At 39.5% G+C, this 27083-nt stretch overlaps 1 protein-coding gene and 1 pseudogene across 5 annotated transcripts in view; one reads left to right on the forward strand and one right to left on the reverse strand.

Annotated features, from left to right (window-relative positions):
* EXD2 (exonuclease 3'-5' domain containing 2) overlaps positions 1-27083 on the reverse strand; it is an 86648-nt gene that overhangs the window by 45017 nt on the left and 14548 nt on the right. For 3 of the 5 annotated variants that reach the window (XM_077767103.1, XM_077767107.1, XM_077767105.1), the window contains exon 1: positions 4582-4721. The exons of the other annotated variants lie outside the window; for them this stretch is intronic. The gene's annotated coding sequence lies outside the window, so the exon portion shown is untranslated. Of the gene's footprint in view, positions 1-4581; positions 4722-27083 lie in introns of those variants that run through there. 5 annotated transcript variants of the gene reach the window in all.
* LOC144234057 (heterogeneous nuclear ribonucleoprotein A1-like) lies at positions 9624-11523 on the forward strand (annotated as a pseudogene).

Here is a 27083-nt window from a genome sequence, read left to right on the forward strand (position 1 = left end):
GGTGAAGGTGGGGGGGGGGGTGGGGGCCGCACCTGGGTGGCTCAGTCACCTGAAGAGCATGAAACTCTTAATCTCAGGGTCATGAGTTCAAACCCTACACTGCGTGCAGAGCTTACATTAAAAAAAGAAAAAGAAAAAAGAACCATGGCTCCTAACAGAAAGGCTGCATTAGAATCACCTGCATAAGGAGAAAAGTCATAAATTTTACAACTTATCATTTTGAAAGTTCGATGAATATAAAATCAATAGCTTTCCAAACCCACTACAAAAATATGAAGAAAAACTCACTCATAATAGCAACATACTGTTTTTAAAAACCACGCACAAAACAACCATGTGCGCGCGCGCGCACACACACACACACACACACACACACACACACCCCAAGGCATAAACTCAGAAATGTGCAGGATTGATATGAAGAAAATAGAAAATGTTGATATGAAGAAAAATAGAAGATATAAAAGGCTGGAAGGCAGAGATATATTATAGGAGCTATCACATGCAGAGCATGTATCTCGTGCTAAGTACCACACATTATATACAATCGTGTATACATTGCTCACTTAATCCTTTCAACAACCTTCTACATTTAACCTTTCATCAACCTTCTGCAAAAGGTACTATAATTACTGTTTTTTTCATAAGGAGAAGATTGTTTCACAGAAATATTCAAAATAACATCTAAATGCAATGCCAACTTAATTTTTAAAAACTCTTTAAAAATGAATTGACCATCAAGAGTGAAAAGACAATCCTAGGATGGGAGAAAATTTTTGCAGAGCATATATTTGGCAAAAGCATGTATCTCAAATATATAAAGAACTCTTACAATTCAGTAACAAAAAAGACAACTTAGTTAAAAACAGACAAAGATCTGAATAGACATTTCTTCAAAGAAAATATACATATGGACAAGAAGCACTTGAAAAGCCATTGTGGAAACACAAATCAAAACTACAGTGAGATACCACTTCACACCCACTAGGATGGCTCTAATCAAAAAGACAGATAATAATGGCAGGAATGTAAAATGGTGCAGCTGCTTTGAAAACCAGTCTGGTGGCTCCTCAAATGATTACACATAGGGATGTCATATGATCCAGCAATTCCACTGCTAGGTATGTACCCAAGAAAGAAAACATACCTAGAGGCATTATTCACAATAGCCAAAAAGCAGAAACAGTGCGCATGTCCTTCAGCTGATGCGGATAAATAAAATGTACCATATCCGTAATGTTATGGGTTGAACTGTGTCCCTGAAAAATCCCGGGGGTACGTGTGAATGTGACCTTATTGAAAATGAGGCCTTTGCACACATAGTCAAGTTAAAATGAAGTCATACTGGAGTAGGGTGGGCCTTTAATCCAATAGGAATGGTGCCCTTGAGTGAAGGGGAGGAGAGACACAGAAACAGGCTCCCACAGGGAGAACTAGCATGTAAAGACAGACCCTCAGGGAAGAAGGCCCTGTGAAGACAGGCGGAGGCTGGAGTCTGCAGCTGAAAGCCAAGGAATGCCAAGGATTGCCAGCAACCACCGGAAGTGAAGAAGAGGCAAAAAAGGATGCTCCCCCCTAGTCTTCAGAGACAGCCTAGCCCTGCTGACACCTTGCTTTTGGACTGTCTAGCCTCCAGAACTGTGAGAGAATACATTTGTGTTAGCTTAAGTCACCCAGTTTGTGTTACTTTGTTACTGTAGCCCTAGGAACCGAACACACCATAGGACGGAATTCTATTCAGAGGTTAAAAAAAAAAAAAGGATGAGTACTGATGCGTTCCACAACATGGATGAGGCTTGAAAACATTAATGCTGAGTGAAAGAAGCCTGTCACAAGGTATCACAAATTGTATGATTCCATTTATACAAAATAGTCAGATCTATAAAGGCAGAAAGATTAGTGGTTGCCTAGGGCTCAGGTACTGGGAAATGGGATGGGGAACGACTGCTAACTGGCACAGGTTTCTTTTCAGGGTGATGAAAATGTTCTAAAATTACATTGTGGTGATGGCTGCACAACTTGTGAATGCGCTAAAAACCACTGAAGTGGTTTTTATAAACAGTGAGTTATATAAATTACATCTCAATAAAGCCACTTAAAAAAAAAACTAGTTGACAAGCTAATTCTAAAAGTTGGGAGAAGAAATTCTAAGATTAGCCCCACAAATGTTTAAATGAGTATGTGAGCTGAAAAAGTATATGAGTTTCAATAAAATGGCAGCAATAATCACAAGGGAGTATTTATCCTACTAGATATCAAAGTATATGTATTGGACATAGGATACTGTGGTATTGGTCCCGCAAAACAGAAAATCAGGCCACAGAACAAAAGGGGGTCCAAAAACAGATTGTGTGTGTGAGAAAGTAGTAAATGACAAATGTGGCATTTCAGATTAATGGGTCAAGGATGGATTTCATATTCAGAGTGATACTGTTGGGAAAACAAGAATTATGCACACACCATTCACTCACACACTCACACACTGGATGTGTGTGAGGAATTAAGGAAAAACTCAAACATACAAGAGTTTATAGGAGAGAATATAGTCATAAGAGAAAACCCTGCTGTGCCTTAGGGTAAAACAGGGTTCTTCAGCCTCAGCACTATTGGCATCTTAGTCCAGAGGACTTTCCTATGCAGTATAAGATGTTTAGCAGTTATCTCTAGTTTCTGCTCAGTAGATGACCCCACTTTAGACAAACAAAAAATGTCTCCTCACGTTACCAAATGGTCCCTGGAAGGCAAAATCTCTCCCCTTGGAGAACCACTCAGGTAGGGAATGACAGCCACAAAATATAAAATATGCACAGGGAAAGACTGATACATTCAAATGTAAAATTTAAACCTATGGTTTGACAAAGAGGCCATGTAGTTAAAAGACAAGCATCAACTTTAAAAAGCACTAAGTTGGGAATACATACTTAAAACAGATATAATGACAGAAGATTGATATCCAGAGTACATAAAACACTACTATATATTAAAAAAAATAAAAACAAGACATTTCTCAAAAGAGGAAACACAAATAGCTCACAATCATGAAAAGACGCCCAGTCTCACTGGTAACCAGGGAAATACAAATTAGAATCACTTTCCACCCATTGGCAAAAATGAAAAGGACAGATAGCATCACATGTTTAAAAGAGCTAGGGAAACAGAGATTATTATACACTGGTGGTGGGCAGTTTAGCCTTAGATGTCCACACCCTCCCACCCAGCAATTCAATCTGTAGGTTTGAAATGTTCACATGGGCACACAGACACATGTGGAAGGAGGTCCTCTGCCATGTGTCTAACTGTAAACAATCTCTGGAACCTCATATACTGTGAAATCTTAATATACCATGGAATTTACAGAGCAAGTAGAAAGAAGAAGGTAGGTCTCTCTACCTATGGACCAAGAAAAAGTTCCAAGGTCCATTTTTAAATATAAAAGTCAAGTCGCTGAAGAGGTACAATATGGTGTATTTGTAAATTATGTATTAGTAAAAATTTAACATGAACTCTTACATCCATGTAACTTCTATAAACAAACACCTTGGCACTAAATGTAAAGAAAGAGAAAGTGAAAAAAACACATCCTAAACTGGTAACAGTTCTTACTTTAGAGCTAAGAGGTTAAAGAAGATGGAGATGGAAAGAGATCAAATATCCATTTTGTTTAAGTTTCTTACATGAATTTTTTTAAGAGACTGTATGCATGGACTACACCTAAACTAAATATAAAAGAATATATACGTTTTTAAAACGAACTCAACTTGACAGAAACGAATCATTACTTCCCCCAATAAACTGCTGGTCTTCTGCACTTCCGAATTCTGATAATTAACAAAATCTTCTCCTGAGGTTCCTTCTATCCACGTAATACAACTTTTAAAATACTGTAAAATTAATGTAATGTTTTCAAGGCGTGGGTACTTAAGACAGTCTGTTTGCGTCCAATCGGTATATCAAAAGCTTAGAAAGGGCTGGGGTTGCTTATATTTTAATGAGCCAGGATCAATTTTGTACTGATCACTAGGGTTCTAGTTTCGATCCCAGGGATGCGAAAAGAGAAAGAGGTGGCTCCCAGCAAGGCCCAGAGCAGCGGGTGTGGTCTGGGAGGAAAGGGGTGGTAACAGCGGGGGCGGGGGCAGGTCCCCACGAACCGCGGGGAAGAAACCGTCACTGTGGCCGCGTGGAACACGCCGCGGCGCCCAAAGAGTTGCCAGGTGCTGTGAGCGGTGCCTCCTTTTGAGCCGACTGGGTCAAGAAACCATGAAGGTTTGGTACGTGCTCCTCAAGAGAGACGAAGGGGGTTCGAGGGGGCGCGTGGGGGGGGCCGCGGCCCGGGACGAGAGCCCCCGTCGCACACCTGGGTGCCGAACCGCCGCGGGGCAGGGGAGCGAGGAGGCCGCGGCGGGGCGGGAAGAAGGGCTGGGCCAAGTCGCTTGAGGACGGCGGGGTCCGCGCAATAAGTCGCCCCCGCAGACAGTGACATCGCCAGCTCCACGACCCTTCCCCTCAATCCGCGCTGGAGACCCCCTCCTTCCCTCGCAGAAGGCGGGTGAAAGGCCTCGCGGGTCCCTGATTCTCACTCACCTGCGACCGGGACCCCAATCCGAACACCTGCGGCACCTCACCCTGAAGAGCTGGAACCCTCCACCGCCACCTGCGCGCACCCACCCGGATCCACTAGGGCCGAAACCACTTCCGGTCCTGCGACGGGCTAGGAGGATGTAATCCCAGTCGGTGTGTATAAATGGGCGACGCCATATTGTACGGAAGCTGCTAGGACAGCTGTGTCCTCCCCAGTTTCTCCAGTGCTGAACAAAGGATCTGTTAAAATTGGAAAGGCCTAACGTCTCTTCAGAAAAGGGGTTTTTGTGTTTTTGTTTCTGGGGTGGTATTTTTGTGTGTTTTGATTTTGGTTTTAAAAGAAGAAGCCTCTGGAACCCTCACAAATGCAATATGGAACATCTAATTGTTATTCTTATTAGCTCCAGTAATGTGACTCTACTGCTCTAATTTTAACTGTTAAATCGTGAAGGTAAATAGGGGAGACACTTGTTTAATTAATGTATTCTTGAGTAGCAGTGCATTTTATACCATTGCCATTATAATAATTAGTGCCATCTTGCATAACAATAACCACAATATTTTATGCTTATATTTAAAATCATTCATTAAACCAATCTTTTATCAGTAACTATTTTATGTGAAGAGGCTAGTGTGTGCTCTGTGTTACTTTGTCATAGAATGTGTAACAGAAGGAGAAATGCTATGTGCATAAACAATGTAAGGTATAATAATAGATGCCATTTGTTGACTGTGTGCATACACTATGCTAGGAACTTTGCAAATTGTTTTATGTATTTTACCTCATTTAATCCTCACAACAACCTCCTGGAACAGTACTATTATCAGTAACATTTTACATAAAATGGAGAAAGGTAGCAGCAAGTAAGCATTGGAGCTGGGAATCAAACCTCAGTATATCTTCTTACAAAGTGTGTTGCCCTCATTCACTACATTATATTGCCTCCTGTAAAGGAAAAGAGGTTCTAAGTTCCTTTTTTTTTTAAATGTTTATTTATTTTTGAGAGACAGAGACAGAGCACGAGCAGGGGAGGGGCAGAGAGAGAGAGGGAGGCACAGAATCTGAAGCAGGCTCAAGGCTCTGAGCTGTCAGCATAGAGCCGGATGCGGGGCTTGAACCCACGTCTAAGTTCCTTTAGGTAAGTACTCACAAGGGAAAAATTTATGGGAGATGTAGAGGATTAACCCCTTGCATTTTAATCTGCTCCATCCTGAAATATTTGCATTTTTTAATGCAAAAAAAAGTAAAAAAGAAATGCAAATTAAAACCACAATGAGTTACCAAACTCAACAAAAAGACTAAAATGAGAAAGAAAACACCAAATATTGACAAAGTTGTGGAGCAACCAGAACTCTCACGTGCTTCTGAGGGTACATAAATTGGTACGATCACTTTGTTAAACTGTTTGGCAGTATCACCTAAAGCTGAATATATGCATAGCCTTTGTCCCAACAGTTTCACTTCTAGGTATATGCCCAACAGAAATGTGTACATATGTTCATTGAATGGACATATACCAAAAAACCCATACCCATATTGGCAACAGCTCTAAACTGGAAACTACCCAAATATCCATGCTGTTAGAAGTCAACGTAATGACTCTGGAAGAAAGCATGAGGAGGCTCATGAAGTGCTGATAATAATTCTGTTTGTTAATCTGAGTACTGGTTTACATGTGTGTTCAGTTGCATATTTGTGGACACTTTCCTGGATGCATAAATACTTCAATAAAAAGGTTTTTTTTTTTTTTTAATGCAAGTAAATGAGTAAAAAGCTTATAAACCCAAAGAAGAAAAAGAATAGGAATGGAGATAATAGCAAACAAATCTCACTGTAATTTTATGACAAAAATTTGATTGGAAAGGCAGAATATTGACATTTGAGGGATCCCATTGAGGAGGAGCAGAATACATGAGACCAACATATGCCATTCTGACGTGTGGATTATTTTAAGCTGAAGGCAATTAAGACCCAACAGATTTAAGGAAAGATTTAAGGTCCTTTAACTACCTAATGGAATTTAGAGTGGGGGTCTGGCTCAGAAAGAGATCTATTACCAGAGATAACTTTTAATGTATGACAGGCTGATTATCTAATTACCAAATATCTGCTCTTCTTATTGTCCTGGGAATTTTCCTCCTCCCATTTGAATCCCCTGGCCCCTATCCTATTCTTTAGTTTAAAATGGCATATAAGCCTCAATTGCCTGGTTTATCCTTGGGTCTCTTATAGGACTCTCAGTTTGTTTTCTTCTGTTAATCTGTTTTATGTCAATTTAATTAATAGACCAGCTAGAATAATTTAGAATGGAAGAGGAAGAATTTTTCTTCCCCTACACTATAATAAACTGTCTGGGTCGATAAGGAATCGTCCTACATTGAAGTTCCGACCCACCAAGTCCCATCTGTGCATAAAGGATTTCCAGTCAGCTTTTTAGTAAGTGCCTCATTCTTTGTCTTAGTCTGTTTGGGCTGTTGTAACAAAATGCCATTGACTAGGTGGCTTATAAACAATAGAAATTTAGGGGTGTCTGGGTGTTTCAGTCAGTTGAGTGCCTAACTTTGGCTCACATCATTACCTCACAGTTCATGGGTTTGAGCCCCACGTTGGGCTCTGTGTTGACAGCTCAGAGCCTGGAGCCTGCTTTGGATTCNCTGAGCGCCTAACTTTGGCTCACATCATTACCTCACAGTTCATGGGTTCGAGCCCCACGTTGGGCTCTGTTGACAGCTCAGAGCCTGGAGCCTGCTTTGGATTCTGTGTCTCCCTCTGTCTCTGCTCCTCCCCTCCTTGCACTATGTCTCTCAAAAATAAGTAAATGTTTTTAAAAAAACACAGAAATTTATTTCTCATAGTTTTGGAGGCAGGGAAGTCCATGATCAAGGTGCTGACAGAGTTTTTTTGTCTGGTGAGTGCCTGCTACCTAGTTTAGAGACTGCTGTCTTTTCACTGTGCCCTCACTTGGCCAAGAAATAAGGAGCTCTCATGGGCCTCTTTTATAAGGCACTAATCTCATTCATGAGGTTCCACTCTCACAACCTAATCACCTCCCAAAGTCCCTGCCTCCTGATACCATTATACTGGAGGTTACTTTTCAACATATGAATTTTGAGAAGACACAGAACGTTCAGTCAATAACACCTACATAGGTAAAGATATCCAAGCATCACCAGTCTTTGCAGGAACATCTCCAACACCATTAATTAATAGTTTCTAAGGAACAGGTATAGAACTCTTGCATCCAGCACTTTGAGAACACAACTACTTTTAAAACTTATAAGGAAGGTGATGGGCTAAATGGGTGATGCCATTAAGGAGGGCACTTGTTGGGATGAATACTGGGTGTCATATGTAAGTGCTGAATCCCTGGGTTCTATTCCTGAAACCAATACTACATTGTTAACTAATTTGAATTTAAGTAAATTAATTTTTTTAAAAAGGACAATGAAGCAGCAACAAAAGGCATATAAACAAAAACAAAACAAACAGACAAAAAACTCATCCAAGGAAAATTTAAGAAATTTAACTTTTATTTAGGCCGTTGAGCAACTTACTACAAATTGCAAAAAATTGCTATCATATAGATCTCATTCTCTGATCATAGTACAATTAAGTTAGAAGTCGATAATAAAATTATTGTTAAAACTCTATATAGTTGAAGGTTTAAAAAACATCTTAATAACTGAAAGATCAAAGAAGAAATCCTAATGGAAAGTTATAATATTAGATTTGAGAGGTAATAAAAATACTAGATATGAAAATTTATAGGATACAGGTAAATTAATAACCTTATATGCTTTTAACACTAGAAAATAAGAAAGTAAAAATTAAATATATAAGTGATCATCCTAATACAGTAGATGAAACAAAAAAATAAATCCAAAATAGAAGGAAGAAGATAAAGATCAGAGAATAAATTAATAAAATAGAAAAAGATGTAATACAGATGACCAAAAAAACTAAAGTTAGATCTTTGAAAAGACTAATAAGGAAAACAAGTTTCTGCGAGACTGATCTAGATCAAAGAGAAGTAGCAACAAATAAATAATATTAGGACTAAAAAGGGGGATATAACAAAATAGGCAGAGATTTAAGAAACTACAAAATATGATGAACAACTTTATGCCAAAAAAATGATTAGACAAGAGAATGAAGAGATAAGCCACAGATTGAGAGGAAATATCTGCAAACACTTATTTAATAAAGAACTATTACCCAGAATATAAAACGAAATTTTGAAACTGAACAACCCAATTAGCAAGTGAGCCAAGATGAGGCTCCTGGGTGACTCAGTCGGTTAAGCATTCCACTTTGGCTCAGATCATGGTCTTACAGTTTGTGAGTTTGAACCCTGTATCAGGTGAGCTCGAGCCCCGCTTCAGGTTTCTCTCTCCCTCTCTCTCTGCCCCTCGCTCACTCGCACTCTCTCTCTCAAAAATAAGTTAAAAAATTTTTTTAAGTGAGCAAAGATTTGAATAGATACCTCAGTGAGGTGAGAAGTGAGAATAGACACCTCAGTAAGGTGAGAAGATATAGGTTGTCCAAATAAGCATATAAAAATGTGTTCAACATTATATATTACTAGGAAATTGTAAATTAAAACAACAATTTTGCACCTGGGTGGCTCAGTCAGTTGAGCGTCAGACTCTTGATTTTTGCTCAGGCCATCATCCCAGGGTCATGGGATCGAGCTTCAAATCAGGCTCTGCATTGAGCATGGAGCCTGCTTCTCTCTCCCTCTGCCCCCTTCCCACCTCCCCAACAACAACAATTAGATAACATTATCTCATTGAATGGCTAAATCGTTTTAGAATGGCTAAAATTCAAACACTGACAACACCAAATAGTGATGAGGATATATAGCAAGAGGAACTTTCATTCATTACTGGTAGGAATGCAAAATGGTGCAGCCCCTTCTGAAGATATTTTGTCAGTTTTTACAAAGCTAAATACAGTATTATCATATGAGTAAAAACTTAAATCCACACAGAAACCTGCACACAAATGTTTATAGCAGCTTTACTCTTCATTGAAAGCAGCCAAGATGATGTTCTTAGGTGAATGTATAACCAAACTGTGGCACATCCATACAATGGGATGTTATTCAGCAATAAAAAGAAATGAGCTATCAAGCCACAAAAAGACATAGAGGAATCTTAAATGCATATTGCTAAGTGAATGCAGCCAGTCTGAGAAGGGTACATACTGTATGTTTCCAACTACATGACATGAAAAAAGCAAAACTGTGGCTACAGTGGTTGCTAGGGGTTCCTGGGGAGGAAAGGAGGGGTGCAGAGGTGGAGCACAGAGGATTTTTTTAGGGGAGTTTATTCTGTGTGATACTGTAATGGGGGATACATGACATTATGCATGTACCGAAACCCATCTAGAATTGTGCAACACAAAGGGAAAACACTAAAATACACTATTTTCTTTAGCTGGTAATAATTTATCAATATTGGTCAGTCCATTGTAACAAATGTACCACACCAGTGCAAGATTTAATAGAAGCGGGAACTGTATGTGTATGTGTGTATTGGGGTAGGGGGAATAGAGTATGGGAACACTTTCTGTTCAAGTTTTCTGTAAACCCCAAACTGCTCTAGAAATAAAGTCAATTCATTTTAGAGTATTGTGCCATGAACTGCTTGATTTGTCTAAAAATTCTTTGTTCATTTATTCATTGATTTTGAGGACAACTTAATTCCACAGCCTGGGGTATCATATACAGAAAATTCAAGAGAAATTATGGCAGGAAGTGTCAGTGGCCTACCCAATATCTCCATTCTCCCCTCTGCCTGATAGCAAAAGTCAGGGGGCATTTAAAAACTATATTTAAGCTTTCTCCCCGTGAATGCTGCCCAGGAAGCATCACTGAAGTCTCCCCTCCCACCACCATCACGTCTAAGTCAGAGCCTCCCAAAAAGCCTGAACAGCTGCCGAAGATTTCCATCAGAGGTTTGAGCTTGGAAACAGCTGATGAGAGTCTGAGGAGCCATTTTGAGCAACGGGGAACACTTACAGACCATGTGGTAATGAGAGATCCAAGCACCAAGCACCCCAGAGGGTGTTTGGGTGTTTGGGTTTGTCATTTGTGCCACTGTGGAAGAGGTGGATGCAGCCACGAATACAAGGCTACCCAAGGTGGATGGAAGAGCTGTGGCACCAAAGAGGGCTGTCACCAGAGAAGATTCTCAAAGACCCGGTGCCCACTTAACTGTGAAAAAGATTTTTGTCGGTGGCATTGAAGAAGCCACCGAAGAACATCATCTAAGAGATTATTTTGAACAGTATAGGAAAATTGAAGTGACTGAAATCATGACTGACCGAGGCAGTGGAAAAAAAGGCTTTGCTTTTATAACATTTGATGACCATGACTCTGTAGACAAGATTGTCATTCAAAAATTCCATACTGTGAATGGCCACAACTGTGAAGTAAGGAGAACTCTGTCTAAGCAGGAGATGGCTAGTGCTTCCTCCAGCCAAAGAGGTTGAAGTGGTTCTGACACTTTGGTGGTGGTCGTGGAGACGGTTTTGGTGGGAACAATGACTTTGGTCATGGAGGAAACTTCAGTGGGCGAGGTGGCTTCGGTGGCAGTCAAGGTGGTTGTAGATATGGTGGCAGTGGAGACGGTTATAATGGATTTGGTAATGATGGAAGCAACTTTGGAAGTGGTGGAAGCTATAATGATTTTGGCAATTACAACAAGCAATCTTCAAATTCTGGACCCACGAAAGGAGGAAATTTTAGAGGCAGAAGCTCTGGCCACTATGGTGATAGAAGCCAATACTTTGCCAAACCACGAAACCAAGATGGCTATGGTGGTTCCAACAGCAGTGGCTATGGCAGTGGCAGAAGGTTTAATTACACCAGGAAACAAAGCTTAGCAGGAGAGGAGAGCCAGAGATGTGACAGGGATGCCACAGGTTACAAAGATTTATGAGCTCAGCCAAGCACAGTGGTGGCAGGGTCTAGCTGCTACAAAGAAGGCATGTTTTAAACAATACTCATGTGTATGGGCAAAAAGCTTGAGACTGCATTTGTGACTAATTGTATAACAGGTTATTTTAGTTTCTGTTCTGGTGGAAAGTGTAAAGCATTCCAACAAAGTGTTTTAATGTAGATTGTTTTCTTGTGCCCATGCTGTTGATTGCTAAATGTAATAGTCTGATCATGATGTTAAATAAATGTGTCTTTTTTTATTTTATTTTTTATTAAAAAATTTTTTTTGTTTATTTTTGAGACAGAGAGAGACAGAGCAGGAGCAGGGGTGGGGCAGAGAGAGAGGGAGACACAGAATCAGAAGCAGCCTCCAGGCTCTGAGCTGTCAGCACAGAGCCAGACACGGGGCTTGGACCCATTAACTGTGAGATTGTGACCTGAGCCAAAGTTGGATGCTTAACTGACTGAGCCACCCAGGCACCCCATATGTGTCTTTAAAAAAAAAATACATTTAAAATTGCAGTTAAAAATACATTTAAATTGCATTCAAAAATATTTTTTCTGTCTTCATTGGTAATAGATATGACCACGTGATTAAGTTCTGGCCAGTAAGGTATAAACAAAAGTTTTTGCACTAGATTTTCAGTTGTTGTTTTTTTTTTTTTTAGTATTTATTTATTTATATTTGAGAGAGTACGTAAGCAGAGGAGGTGGAGAGAAAGGGGGACAGAGGCTCTGTAGCAGGTTCGGCTCTAATAGCAGAGAGTCCTATGTGGCGCTCAAACCCACGGACCATGAGATCATGACCTGAGCTGAGGTCAGACACTCAACCGACTGAGCCATCCACGTGCCCACCCCCCCCCAAAAAACTAATTTTTTAAGTGGCTACAGTGAAGTCTTTGTTATCAGCAATGAAACCCAATCCTAACTTATACATGAAATGAAAGGTATTACTACTGAATGCATACCACACAAGTTGACTAAAAACTGAGTCTGGCTGGCTCAGTTAGTAGAACATGCAGGTCTTGATCTTGGGGTTGTGAGTTTCAGCCCCACACTGGATGTAGAGATTACTTAAAAATAATATCTTAAAAACAAACAAAACAAAACAAAAAAACCCTATTGAATACAGGGCCCAGACTTCAAGATATACAATAAAGGTGAAAACACTTTATTGGATTTGTTTAGTGTGTTGAAGATAAAGGTCAAAGCTTAGAGGAACACTAAATAGGCTCTTTCTGAAAATCTTATTCCCTTCCATCAAAATTCTATCTATCCCTTCTGTCCACTGATCCCTTTGATAAACTTTTATAATATTATGAGGTACTATACAGATTATAAAAATATGTAGCTAGGCACTTAAGAAACTTACAAGCTAGGTGGAAAGACAAAAAGACTATTTGTTAGCAAATGAGAAAAGGTATCTTTTTTTTGTGGTTTAGAGATATATGGAATTTTTTCTCTCTCCTAAAGAGCTGGATTGAGACTACCTCCTGGAAAAGAAGAAATTCATAAAGGCCCCTTAAAATGAGGGTAAGACTGGGGCACCTGGGTGTATCAGTCAGTTAAGCATCCAACTCCTTTTTTTTAATTTATTTTTTTAATGTTTATTTATTTTTGAGATAGAGCACTAGTGGGAGAGGGGCAGAGAAAGAGGGAGACACAGAATCTGAAGCAGGCGCCAGCCTTGGAGCCTGAAGCAGGGCTTGAAGTCACAGGCTATGAGATCATGACTTAAGCTGAAGTCGGATGCTTAACTGACTGAGCCATCAAGGCACCCCTAAGTGTCCAACTTTTGATTTTGGCTCAGGTTATGATCTCACAATTTGTGAGACAGAGCCCTGAGCTGTCACCACAGAGCCTGGTTGGGATTCTCTCTCTCTCTCTCTCTGCATACCCCTCCTTGTACTCGGGCTCTCTCTCTCTCAAAATAAATAAATAAACATAGCTTTTTTTTTAATGTTTTATTTATTTCTAGGAGAGAGAGAGAGAGCGTGAGCAGGGGAGGGTCAGAGAGAGAGGGAGTGACAGACTCTGAAACAGGCTCCAGGCTCTGAGCTGGGAGTCAGCACAGAGCCCGACGCGGGGCTTGAACCCACAAACCGCGAGATCATGACCCAAGCGAAAGTCGGACGCTTAACCGACTAAGCCACCCAGGCGCCCCTAAATAAACATAGCTTTAAATGAAATAAAATGAAATGAGGGTGATAGTCTCAGTGCCATGGGACAAGTTCACCTAACAAGAGGGGCTGAAAGGCTGGTGACTCAGCATTCCTTTTGTTCCCTGGAGAGTGGTGCTCATGGGGGTGGAGCTGAATTGCTTTGTAGGGTAAAAGACTGAGAAATTAGAAAATTCAGGAGAGCAATCAGAGATAAAGGGAGGAGTCAGCAAGGCTCCCAGCTTCCTGGGGGAAAGAGAAAGACATCTCAGAGGAGAGACTTTGAGAGAGAAAGAAATGTTTAAAGCATTTGGGGAGTTGAGTTTAACTTCTTTGGTGTGGGATGTGTACACATCATGTAACCTCATCTTCTACCTCTCATAGGTAAAGTTCAGGAAAGTCACTTGTATGTCATTCTCTAATGTTTTACTTCCAGGAGATTCTTTGGAGGACCTTGAATAGGTGTTGAATTTTGTATCAATGTTTGCAAGAAGAAAAGCAAATGTTATTTGTGGGCCTTCTGAAGCTGGAGCGTAAAAGGTGGACCACTGACATCTAAGTCCCGGGGAGGGAAAAAAAACACAAGAAGAGAACGCCAGTTCAAGATGATGGAGTGAGCCACAGGTAACTCTTCTTCCTACCAAAATTTCTCTTTAAAAATGAGAAAAAACTCCCACAAAACTTTAAGGTATAAAAGATACAGAAAAAGAAGACCACAAAACGAGAGCAAACCTAGTAGGGAGTCAACCACCACCACGCGTGTTTGGCAAAGACTCAAAGGCAGGCAGGCAAATGGGAAAATTTTATAGTGAAAACAGGGGCAGCTTCAGATGTGATTGGAGGTCATTATCATGGGGAAGCTGGAGATGGGCTGACTAGAAGCCAGGCTTCTTGTGTGATTGCTTTGGCTTTCTCTGGTTGGTCCTGTGTTGGAAGTAGGGGCAAAATATAAAGAAGGGACCCATCAATGAGCTCTAACCATTCTGGGCTGTTTGCCTTGGAGGCTGTGATTTGGCTTCCCAGGCTGGTGGTTGCTGTACAAGTCATAGGTCAGAGTTCTATTGTCATATAAGGCCTGGCTGTTGTCTGTTTGTATAGTCAGTCTTTTAGAGAACAGGAGATAAAATCACTAACATTTTGGAAGCTGGAAAGCAGGAGGATAGTGGGAAGTGACTTAGCCGACTCCTCCCCTATCAGAGGACAAGCCAAGAGCAGCCTGGTTTGCCCTAGAGAACCACCAAAGACTCAAGAATTGGCAGCACCACATACCTCAAGAAGCAGGGGCAAAGTTGGGATGAAAAACAGAATAATTGGTTAAAAGTCTATTTGAGAAGCAGTTAGACCACCTGATTTCCTCCCTACCTGCCAAGTGACTGCTCTTTCAGCCCCTGCAGAAGGTTTAGGATTGATTCCCTGGAGACAATAAAGTGGAAGATACCTTGTCTAGTTAAGAATAGGGGTGCCATACTGGGGCGCCTGGGTGCTGCAGTCTGTTGAGCATCCAACTCCTGATATCGGCTCAGGTCGTGATCTCACAGTTCATGAAATCAAGCCCCACATCCAGCTCTGCACTGATAGTGTGGAACCTGCTTGGTGATTCTCTGTCTCCCTCTCTCTCTGCCCCTACCCTGTTTGCTCTCTCCCTCAAAATAAATAGATAACCTTAGAAAATAAAAAAATAAAAAAATAGGGGTGTCATACTAAAATCATGAGGATTCAGTGAAAATTATTGACTTTCATACTTTCAAGACTGCTGCCTCACTTTCCCACATCAGCAACGTTAGAAGACAAGTGTTTAAGAAAAAATTTCAGATAATTTTGTTATAAGCATACATTAAACTTTCTTTACTCTCTTGCAACAAGGAAGAAGGCCAAGAGTAGGATACTTCTAAATGGACCAAACGATTATTGGGAAATGGAAACCGGCATTGTTCTAAGCATACCCTTCTCACATATCAGATTCTACGGGGTTTCTGCCTTCTATAGTCTTTGAACTGTTTTACACTGGTGAAGAGATATAGGTAAATTTGTAGAAAACTGATAATGCAAATAGTTATTGTCTTTAGATGTGCAAATAAATGCTGTTAGGTGAAGCTTCTATTGACAACCTCACTGCCCAACGCCCCCCAATAAGCCAGCTTTGTGTGTGAGAAAACATATTTCAGCATTTTTGATGGGCTTAGATATTTGCCTGGTCTTCGGGTTTTCCTTTGAACCAATTGTAACATCTTTTCCAGCTCCCTCATTAACTAATGAGTTAAATTAAATCTTCGACATGTATTTATTTCATATCTGCATCTGATTCATAATTTCCTTTTCTTTTTTTAAAATTATTATCCTTTAAGAAGTCCAATTTGGTGGGAATGCAAACTGGTGCAGCCACTCTGGAAAACAGTATGGATGTTCCTCAAAAAATTAAAAATAGAACTACCCTATGACCCAGCAATTGCACTACTAGGTATTTATCCAAGGATACAGGTGCACTGTTTTGAAGGGGCAAATGCACCCCCATGTTTATAGCAATGCTATTGATAATCAAGTATGTGAAGAGCCCAAATGTCCATCGATGGATGAATGGATAAAGAAGCTCTGGTGTATACATACAACAGAGTATTACTCGGCAATCAAAAGAATGAAATCTTGCCATTTGCAACAACATGGATGGGACTAGAGTGTGTTATGTGAAGGGAAATTAGTCAGTCACAGAAAGACAAATATCATATGACTTCACTCATATGTGTAATTTAAAATACAAAACAGATGAACATAAGGGAAGAAAGGCAAAAATAATATAAAACTAGGGAGGGGGACAAAACATGAGACTTAAATATAGAGAACAAATTGAGGGTTGCTAGGGGGCTGTGGGGGTGGGATGGGCTTAATGGGCAAAGGGCATTGAGGAGGACACTTGCTGGGATGAGTACTGGATGTTATGTGCAGGGGATGAATCACTGGATTCTACTCCTTAAATCATTATTGCACTATATGCTAACAAGGATGTAAAATTTTAAAACTAATAAAAATAGAAAGAAAGAAAGAAAGAAAGAAAGAAAGAAAGAAAGAAAAGAAAAGAAAAGAAAAGAAAAGAAAAGAAAAGAAAAGAAAAGAAAAGAAAAGAAAAGAGAAAAGAAAAAAAGTCTAATTCAGGGGTGCCTGGGTGGCTCAGTAGGTTGAGTGTCCGACTTCAACTCAGGTCATGATCTCATGGTTTACGGGTTTGAGCCCTGTGTCGGGCTTTGTGCTCACAGCTCGGAGCTTGGAGCCTGCTTCAGATTCTGAGTCTCCCTCTCTCTCTGCCCCTCCCCCACTCACATTCTGTCTCTGTCTCTCTCAAAAAATAAACATTTTAAAAAAAAGAAGTCCAATTCAAAGAGTTATTTTTGGTAGGATATTTGGGAGGAAAGAGATTGGTTAGAAAATCATTTTAGGGATGCCTGCTGTTTCCAGTCGGTGAAGCATGCAACTCTTGATCTCTGGGTTGTGAGTTCAAGCCCCACGTTGGGTGTAGAGATTACTTACAAATAAAATCTTTAAAAAAGAAAGGAAGGAAGGAAGGGAGAGAGAGAGAGAGAAGGAAAGAAAGAAAGAAAATCACTTTAGATTAGATACAAGAAAGAATAGACTATTTGGTGAAATTCACTATACTCTGAACTGAAAGGTGAGTGGGTACATAACTGGCTTCTCAAAAGTTTTAATCCCTTTGGTTTTATTAGAATTTTGTGTAGGCATTTTATCAGAAATTCTCATTTCTTCCTAGAAGGCAGATGTAAATTACATCATACAAAAACCCTGCATTCTGATTCTGGTTTAGATATTTTCTTTTACACGATAATGATTTCTGAATCTCCAGTCAAATACCCACTCCCAGTGCTACTCAAAGCACCTGGGCTACAATTAGAAAAGGACCTTGCTCCAAAATATAAATCAGCTTACTGTTTCCTTCACTGAAAAATTCTTCCTACAAAAACGTGCTTGCTGACATAGATACTTGACATTCTGGAACAAACTTTGATCTTATTGAGGACTGATAAAAACCAATTGCGGAGCACCTAGCTGGCTCTGTCAGTAGAGCATGTGACTCTTGCTCTCAGGGTCATGAGTTCCAGCTCACATTGGGGATAGAGTCTACTTTAAAAATAAACAAATAAAAATGCATTGAAAAAACAAATTGCAGAATTTGAAATGTTATTCAGCTTTAAAAAGGAGTTAAATTATAATACATGCTACAACAGGAGTCAACTTTGAAGGTATTTATGCTGAGTGAAATAAGCCAGACACAAAAGGATGAATAATGCTTTATACCACTTATATGAGGTTGCTAGAAGAGTCAAATTCATAGAGACTAGAGTGGAATAGTGGTGACCAGGACCTGGGGGGAGAGAGGAATGGGAAGTTACTGTTTATTGGGCACAGAGTTCCAGTTTGGGACGATGGAAAACTGGAGATGGATGGTGGTGATAGTTACAAAACAATGTAAATATACCTAATGCCATGGAACTGTACACTTAAAAATGGTTAAAATGGTAAATTTTAAGTTATATATATATTTTTACCATAATTGTAAAAGTGATTAAAGTGATAGATTTTATGTTACGCATATTTTACTGCAATTTTTTTTTTGTTTAAATTGCAAACCAGTTAGTCCAAAGACTACACTTTGAATTATACTTTATTAGACTCCAGGCTTTGCAAACTAAATTTACCAACTCCTGCAGATCCTTTCACATGCTGCACATGAGCTCCTTTCTAACTCCTGACCCCACATTTATTCTACTTTTCTCCGCTATTCATTCAATTACTAATGCTAGAAATTTGTGAAATGTCCTAGACTCCTGCCTCCCCCTCATCTTTTCGTATATAATTTGAGCAATGAGTGTCTAACTGTACTGATTATAAAGAAAGTGTTCCTCAGCTTCAAGCCTACCCATTTATGCTTAGTTTTGTGGTGCTGAGGCTGGGTCTCTGCGTTTCACATTTTTCCTTCACCCGCTTGGCTCTCTGTTAGGTTCTGTCAATAGTGGGAGATGAGAGAGGCAGGAAGGGAGAAGGGACTGCTGCTTCTTGTTCGCTTCCTGTTTCTATTGGAGTCACCCAGGCAACAGTTCTTCATGCCAGCAGCGGTCCTGGACTCTTTTCCATACTTCCAGAACTAGCCTTATCACGTTCCTTAGAGATACCAGTACCAGCTAGGCAGCAACCCTGCTCAGAGACCTGAGTCCCAAAGGGACCCAGTGCTGAGCTACTGAGATACAGTAGAAGTCAGGTGGCTTATACTCCTGGAATATTATATTCCAGCCCTCTAGGGCCCCTCTTTCAAGTGTTTAATCCCAATAATTCCAACCTTGATCCTTTATTTCCCCATCTATTTCTTGCAGTTACTACTTCTTTGTTCCACTTTCTCTTTTCAATTCCCCAATGCCTGTGACATCTCCAATAACTCTTTGTATGAATTTCTTAGTTAAGATAACTGCTACAGTTTATTTGTTGAAAACTGACTAATACAGAACATGATCCCAAGAATAGTTCTAGGAGCCTGACTTTCAGCTATAGGATTTGGGGTTCATTTGTTTATATCCTTAAATTCAAATTCAATGCTAGGCAAGTTGTCAACGGGAAATGGGATGTAGTGGCATCATAAATGATCAACTTATCACCTTTAGTCATTTGTTTGAAGTGTCCACTAAAGCAAATGCTTTGGAGTCACATATGACTATTTGATGGTAATGGTGACTGTAACAACTCTATGTTGGGAGTGGCTTCGTTTATCCCGGCCCCCCCCCCCCCCTCCCCGGAACTCATATAAGAAATGGAAGGTTCAAGTCATTAAACATTCAATTCTAGTGACAGAGAAAGCTTCCATGGCAACCCTAAAGAATCCCTTATACTTACAAAGTAATATTGCTGAAAATCATCCATAAAATCTAATTGTGCAGATTTCAGAATTACAACATAAGTTGATTTCATAGCCATGCCAGAACTCTCTAGTGAAAGATAGGACATTGATGGGGAAATGGATGACACTGAAACTGGAATGGTGACATTTGGGTTGGCTCAAAGTTAAGATTCTAGAGTGCCCAAATCTCTTTAAACTCCAAAATCAGTAGAGACAGCCTTCCATTCCTTGCTTAAAAGCCCTGTAATAACATCATCTAGAGGATGTCTATTTTCCTCAGGTTCCACCCCAACCTCTCATTGTTACCTGTAGATCAGGGTTTGTCAACATGTTGGGCTGTAGATAACTGTTGTCAGATGTCCTGTGCATTGTAAGATATTTAGCAGCATCCCTGACCTCTTACCCACTAGCTCTAGTGACATATCCCCAAGCCCAAGTTGTGACAACCAAAAATGTTTCAGGCATTTCCAAATGTACCCTGGGAGAAAACACACACACACACACACACACACACACACACACACACACACAAACTCAACAAGGACCACTGGTCTAGATCCATAACTAGGGTCAGATCTCAACATGTTCCAAGTCTAATTGGGAAGAAATGACTTATTCTTACGATTGCAATATTTTGCTGATTTATATTTGCAGACTTGGAGAATATGTGAAAGAATGGATTCTTTTTTTCCAGGAAAGAAAGAAACAAGGAAGACAAACCCAGGTTTGATTTATTAACCAATTCAATTAATGAGCACTTTTACAATTCCTGATTTAATGTGCTAGCTTGTGCAGCTGGAAACGGCTCTCACAAGTTGGTTGACTGAAGCTTTAAGTAGTGACCTGCATTCAATGAAGTTGAAATGTAAGAACTGTCTGTTATAACTTAGAAGAAGGATCCAAAGGCTTAAGGAGATACAGTGTTGGAGTATATCTATCATGTATGAATTGCCACCCCCTCACTATCTTACTTAAGAAATCTAGAGGACACTACCTACAACAAGGCATTGAGAAATATATTAGTGGATAGGCACCAGTATCCCTGTAAACCATGTGGTGGCTGTTTCCTGTAGACAGATTTGATAAAGGAAGAAGTTACAGTTGAGGTGGGTTCCCTGATTCCAATGGAGATATGGGATCCTGAAGCAGCAGAGGTCAAAGACAATGTGGGTCAAGAGACAACAGTGGACTTCCTTCCAAAGAGTATAGTATGGGGACACCGGGCTGGCTCAGTCAGTGGAACATGTGACTCTTGATCCCAGAGTTCTGAGTCTGAGCCCCCTGTTGGGTGTAGAGATTACTTAAAAATAAAATCTTTAAAACAACAGCAGCAGCAGCAGCAGCAGCAACAAAGAATATAGTATGACAAGAGGGGAGGAAAGAGTGGCTTTACACTGAAGAAATCTGACAAAACTACTTCAGCCACATTACCAAGGTTATAAGTCATACTGTATGACTGGCTAAATAAACCAGGACTGCCATAACAAAATGCCATAGACTGGATGGATTCAAGAACAGAAATTTATTTCTCATAGTTCTGGAGGCTGAGAAATCCAAGACCAACGTGAAGGCTAATTCTGTTTCTGGTAAGAACTCTTTTCCTAGCTTGTAGATGGCCCGTTTCTCATTATGTCCTCAGGTGATGGATAGAGGGAGATCTCCAGTGTCTCTGGATTAGGGACCTCTTACTACTTCATTTAATCTTAATTATTTCCTAAAGGCCCTATCCCAAATACAGTCAAATTGGGCTCAACATAGGAATTTGTGGGGCTAAGGGAGGACACAATCCAGTCTATAGCAATACCCTTGATATAATTTGATGAAAATGGCACTCTGTGGCCTTCCTCCCAAAACACATAACCCCAGGCTTTTTTGCTTCTAGCCCTTGCCTCTTTTTTTTTTTTTTTAAGAATATCCGCAGCTAACTGTGGGTCTTGAACTCATGACCTTGAGATCAAGAGTCAGATGTTCTACCAACTGAGCCAGCCAGACAACCCCAGTCTAATCATGGGATAAACATCAGACAAATCCCAACTGAGTGACATTCTACAAAATACTTGTTTAGTACTCTTCAAAACTCTCAAGGTCATCAAAGACAAGGAAAAGTCCCAGTCAAGAGGAACCGAGGGAGACGTGTCAACTGAATATAAAGTGGTAAACCTGATGAGATCCTGGAACACAAAAAGGATTATCAGCTAAAAGTTAAGGTATTCTAAATAAAGTATGGATTTTAATTAATAAAAATGTAATGATATTAGTTCATTAATTATGACAAAGTTAACATACTAAGATAAGATGTTAATAATAGGGGAAGTTGGGTGCCAGATATATGGATATATGGGAACTCTTTATTCTATCTTCACAAGTTTTCTGTAAATCTAAAATATTCTAAAATAAAAAGCTTATTTAAACAGTAAAAGTAAAAGAACCAATGTGAGCACAATTATCATAAGAAGCAGCAGAAATGAAATGGTGTTCAGAATGTTTTGATATGTAAGAATCTTTGGCATTGGGTGATTGATCCTGGTGTCCTAAGTTAAGTAGATAGCTTAATAAAATGTTATTGGTATCATCTCCTTATGGTATATCCTAGTAAGACCCTGTGCTGGATCAGCAAAAACTCTGGACAAAATATACTTAAAAAACAACTACCTGAAGACACTGGAGAGTGAACAAAAGCGAATAGATTCTGACAGGGAGTCAACACTTACAAGTAACAGCATGAGGTGAATTTTCTTTATAGTCTTTAACCTGACAATCCAACCAGGTAGAAAACCATCAAAGACATATAAGAATTGAACAACACAATTAACTACTTTGTGCAAATTGACATTAATAGAACTCTAGGCCCAACTATTACACAGTACACATTCTTTTCAAGTGCAAATGGTATATTCACCAGGATAGACTATATGTGAAGCCAAAGAACAAGTACTGATAAATTTTTTTCTTTTATTTCTTTTATTTTTTTTTGTTTTATTTTTATTTATTTATTTTTTTACAAATAGTTTATTGTCAAGTTGGTAAGTACTGATAAAATTTTAAACATTGGAAATTCAGAAGAAAGTTTGTTTGACACTAGGATTGGTTGTAAATAATAAGATTCTAAGAAAAATAAAAAATATTTGGAAATCAGTATACGTACTTCTAAATAATCCACAAGTCAAAAATTAAGAGAAGTTAGAAGATATTTTTAGGGATGCCTGAGTGGCTTAGGTGGTTAAACACCTGACTTGGACTCAAGTCATGATCTCATGGTTTGTGGGACTGAGCCCTGTGTCAGGCTCTGTGCTGACAGCTCCAGATTCTGTGTCTCATTCTCTCTCAGCCCTTCTCCTCCCCACGCTCTGTCTCTCTCTTTCTCAAAAATAAATGAACATTAAACACATGTTTTAAGGGGCATCTGGGTGGCTCAGTCAGTTGGACTGAGCATTGGACTTCTGCTCAGGTCATGATCTCACAGCTGGTGAATTTGAGTCCCATGTGGGGCTCTGTGCTGACAGCTCAGAGCCTGGAGCCTACTTTGGATTCTGTGTCTCCCTTTCTCTCTGCCCCTCCCCCACGCATTCTCTCTCCCTCTCTCTCTCAAAAATGAATAAATGTTAAAAAAATTTTTTAAAAAGATATTTTTAAGTGGATGTTAATGAAAATATTTTGATATTTGTGGGATACAGATAAAGTAGTGCTTACAGGGAAATATATAGCTTTAAATGTTTATATATTAAAAGAAGATCTAGAATCAAAAATCTGTATTTTCACCTTAAGGAATTAGAAAATAAGAGCAAATTAAGCACAAGAGAAATAGAAGGAAATACTCAAGATAGAAGCAAAAATCAACAAAATAGAAAACAGAAAAAAATAGCAATAAACATAATTTAAACAAAAGTTGTTTTTTAATTGATAAAACCTGCAAGCCTCCAGTCAGAATGATCAAGAAAAAAAAAGAAAAATTGAGGAATTGAAGGTTGATTTAACATTTGAAAATCAACCAATGTGAGTTACTTGTGTCATACCTGATTTTCAGATACTTCTGTACCCAATAGGAAGTACTGCTGTAGCATTAAAGCCCTTAACTGGAAAACCCTTGAAAAATAGTGGTGAAGCAAAATCCTCTCAGTGGGTAGATCCCCAAAAAATACATTTCGTTGTCCACTCTATCTGGATGGTGAACTGGCCAGAAGAACAGATATATACTGATTAATTAATTAGTAGTTATTAATGATTTCACTGTATGCTTAGAGACTTGGAAAGAACAGAGGCCTTTGAAGATAATTAGAAAGAAGGTGTGGATGGACCTTTCCAATGGGCGGGCTGTAATGATATTTGACTTCAATAAAAATGCTCACAAAAGGCCATCGATTGCAGGGGAGGCTCTCAATCAGATGGACAAGAGGATACATAGTATAAATGTCACTCCACCTTTTTCCAGACACAACAGTGTTTGTTCAAGGAGCTCAAGTACAAACGTGCCTATGTTACAGGGATAAAGACTGTGCATGGATTCAACAATGTCAGCTTTCCCCCAATAAGTTTGACCTGGCTAAGCCCCCAGTAAGCCTCACATACTTGCAAAAAAGACTTAGGCTGGAGCCTCAGTATGACATTCTCTGGACGGCAGTCAGCCAATTAGTAGCAAACTGGTTACACTGGATCCCTTATATCACAGAGGTAATAGCAATCTGTCCTTACTGAAGTAGATGTATATTATGGGAATAGCTTGTGTCTTCCCTGCTCATATGATGCTTCTGCCAGCACCACCATCCATGGACTTAACCAGAATGCTGTATTTAACACAATGGTATTTTATATGGTGTTGCTTCTAATCAGGAAACACATTTCACCAAAAAAGAAGTGTGGTAACAGGCTCGTGTCCGTGGAATTCATTGGTCTTTCCACATACCCCATTATGCAGAAGCAGCTGGTCTGATGGAATGGTCGAACAGCCTAGTGATGGTTTGGTTTCAACGCCAATACCAATGTGGAGATGACATCTTGAAAGATTGGGATTATCTTGGGGTGCCTGGGTGGTTCAACTGGTTAAGTGTCCGACTTCAGCTCAGGTCATAATCACACAGTTTGTAGGTTTGAGCCCTGCATCAGGCTCTGTGCTGACAGCCAGCTCAGAGCCTGGAGCCTGTCTTCGGATTCTGTGTGTGTGTCTCTCTCTGGCCCTCCCCTGCTCACGCTGTTTCTCTCTCTCTCAGAAATAAATAAAATATTAAAAAAAGAAGATTGGGATTATCTTACAACATTAATATATCCTTCAATGTATAATGCTGTCTCTTCTATAGCCAGAATGAACAGATCCACAAATCAAAGGTTGGAAATGGAAGTAGATTTCCCCATTCTTACACCTAATAATTTACTTCCAGAATTTTTACTTCCCATTTCTGCAACTTTGAGTTCTGTTGATTTGGAAGCCTTAGTTCCAACAGAGAAATGCTTCTACCATAAACACAATAATAGTTCCATTGAATGGGAAGTTGAGATGTCACCTAGGCATTTTGGGTTCTTCATGCCACAGAACCAAGAGCCAAAAACAGATTACTCAAGGAGTGAGGTGATTGATCTTAAATACCAAGGGTAAACTGGATCTCTGTCACATAATAGGGACAGTTTGAACAGTGTTGGTGGTACAGTGGTGAGCATAGCTACCTTCTATAATAGGGACAGTTTCCCAAGATTTTCTCTGGAATCCAGGAGATTCTCTGAGTACTTCCACATCTAATAGGAAAGAGTAATGGGAAATTAAAGCAATCAGGGGACACCTGGGTGGCTCAGTCGGTTAAGCGTCCAACTTCGGCGCAGGTCATGATCTCACGGTTCATGAGTTTGAGTCCCTCAGAAATAAATAAAACATTAAAAAAATTGTAAAGCAATCAGAAAAAAGTGGGACCCTGAAAGAGGTTCAGGAATGAAAGTTTGGTTCACCCCACCAGACTAAAAACCTAAAGGTTCTAGTGGAGGGCAAAGGAAATAATCAATGTATAGTGGAAGATAGCAGTTATAAATGTCAACTAGAACCTTGTGACCACTTACAGAAATGAGCACAATAACAGCAATGCATATTTTCTTCTAACTTTTTCTGTGTGCACATAAAAAGAATCTCTCTCCTGATTCCTCTTATTTTATATAAGAATTGCTGGTTGCTGTTAACTTTACAATTTAGTCTTTTGGTTTAGTATATTCAGATAGGACCTTGACTGAATGTGAGTAGTAATTAACATCACTCATACACAGACATTGTTAACTATAACTGAATGGCAAGCATTCTCCTGACTCAGGATATTTGCAGTGGCTATTTCCTCTTCTTGGAATGTTCTCCTAGATATCCATAAAGGCTTCTCCTTCACCTTCTTTTAATATGTATTCAATGTCACTTTTCCCAGAGATGCTTTCTCTGATCATTCTATTTAAAACTCAAAGTATTTGAGGTGGCTCAGTTGGTTAAGTGTCCAACTTTGGCTCAGGTCATGATCTCACTGTTAGTGGGTTCAAGTCCTAAGTCAGGCTCTGTGCTGACAGCTTGGAGCCTGGAGCCTGCTCCAGATTCTGTGTCTCCCTCTCTCTCTGCCATTTTCCCACTTGTGTGGTTTCTCTCTCTCTCTCTCTCAAAAATAAATTAAACATTAAAAAAATTTTAAACTCAAAGTACTTATCACCATCTAACATATATTTTGCTTGTTTACCTCACTGACTTTCTGTTTCCCACTCCAGCTTGTTAACCGCTATACCTTTAGTGCATAGAACAATGTAGAGGCTCAAGAAATATTTGTTGCCTACAGAACATTGTTATGCAGTTTAAAATAATGAAGTAGATCTACAATTACCAAATAAGCTATTATTTATAGTGTCCTTTCAGAAATAAAGGAAGAACATAAAGTGGAATTTAGCTTATTACCTAAGTTAAAAAAAAATTTTTTTTTCATTTTTTTCAGTGCTGGGAAACATTGAAAAAGTTCCCCATAGTTCCCAACTTAGGGGAAAAAGCTAGTAGCATTGGAATGGATCAATCTATAGAAAAAAGGGGATAATTGATGGAACAAGGTTCATGAGGAGATAACATGAGATGGTTGTAGAGCACACTGAAAGCACTGTGCTTGGATAAGAGGAGTTTTGTGATGAAGAGCCTTAAAATTAAAGGAGTTCTCAACTGATGGTCTCCATGATCCTTGTAAATGGAGGATAGAGGTCAAGGCTAAGGGCAAGGGTTTGGGGAATGTGCTTAATTTGTGAGGGTTTAAGAAAGGTATTATGGTTATATTAACAAAATTATTTTGTTTAATCTTCACATCAACACCCATGAGGTATTATCTCCACTTTACAATATTATTCAATTTTACAAATGTAAAAACAGAAGGACTGTGATTATGTATTATGCACAAGACTGCACAGCTGATGAATGATGGAGCCATTTTAGTAAGCTCGAACCCAGGTCTCTCCTGACTTCAGTTTACTGCAACCTGTCTAGGCCTCGTGTTCCTCAGCAATAATGTAGAAATGGGCCCA

This window comes from Crocuta crocuta, unplaced genomic scaffold (assembly GCF_008692635.1).
Source record: "Crocuta crocuta isolate KB4526 unplaced genomic scaffold, BGI_CrCroc_1.0 scaffold55, whole genome shotgun sequence".
Taxonomy (NCBI): Eukaryota; Metazoa; Chordata; class Mammalia; order Carnivora; family Hyaenidae; genus Crocuta; species Crocuta crocuta.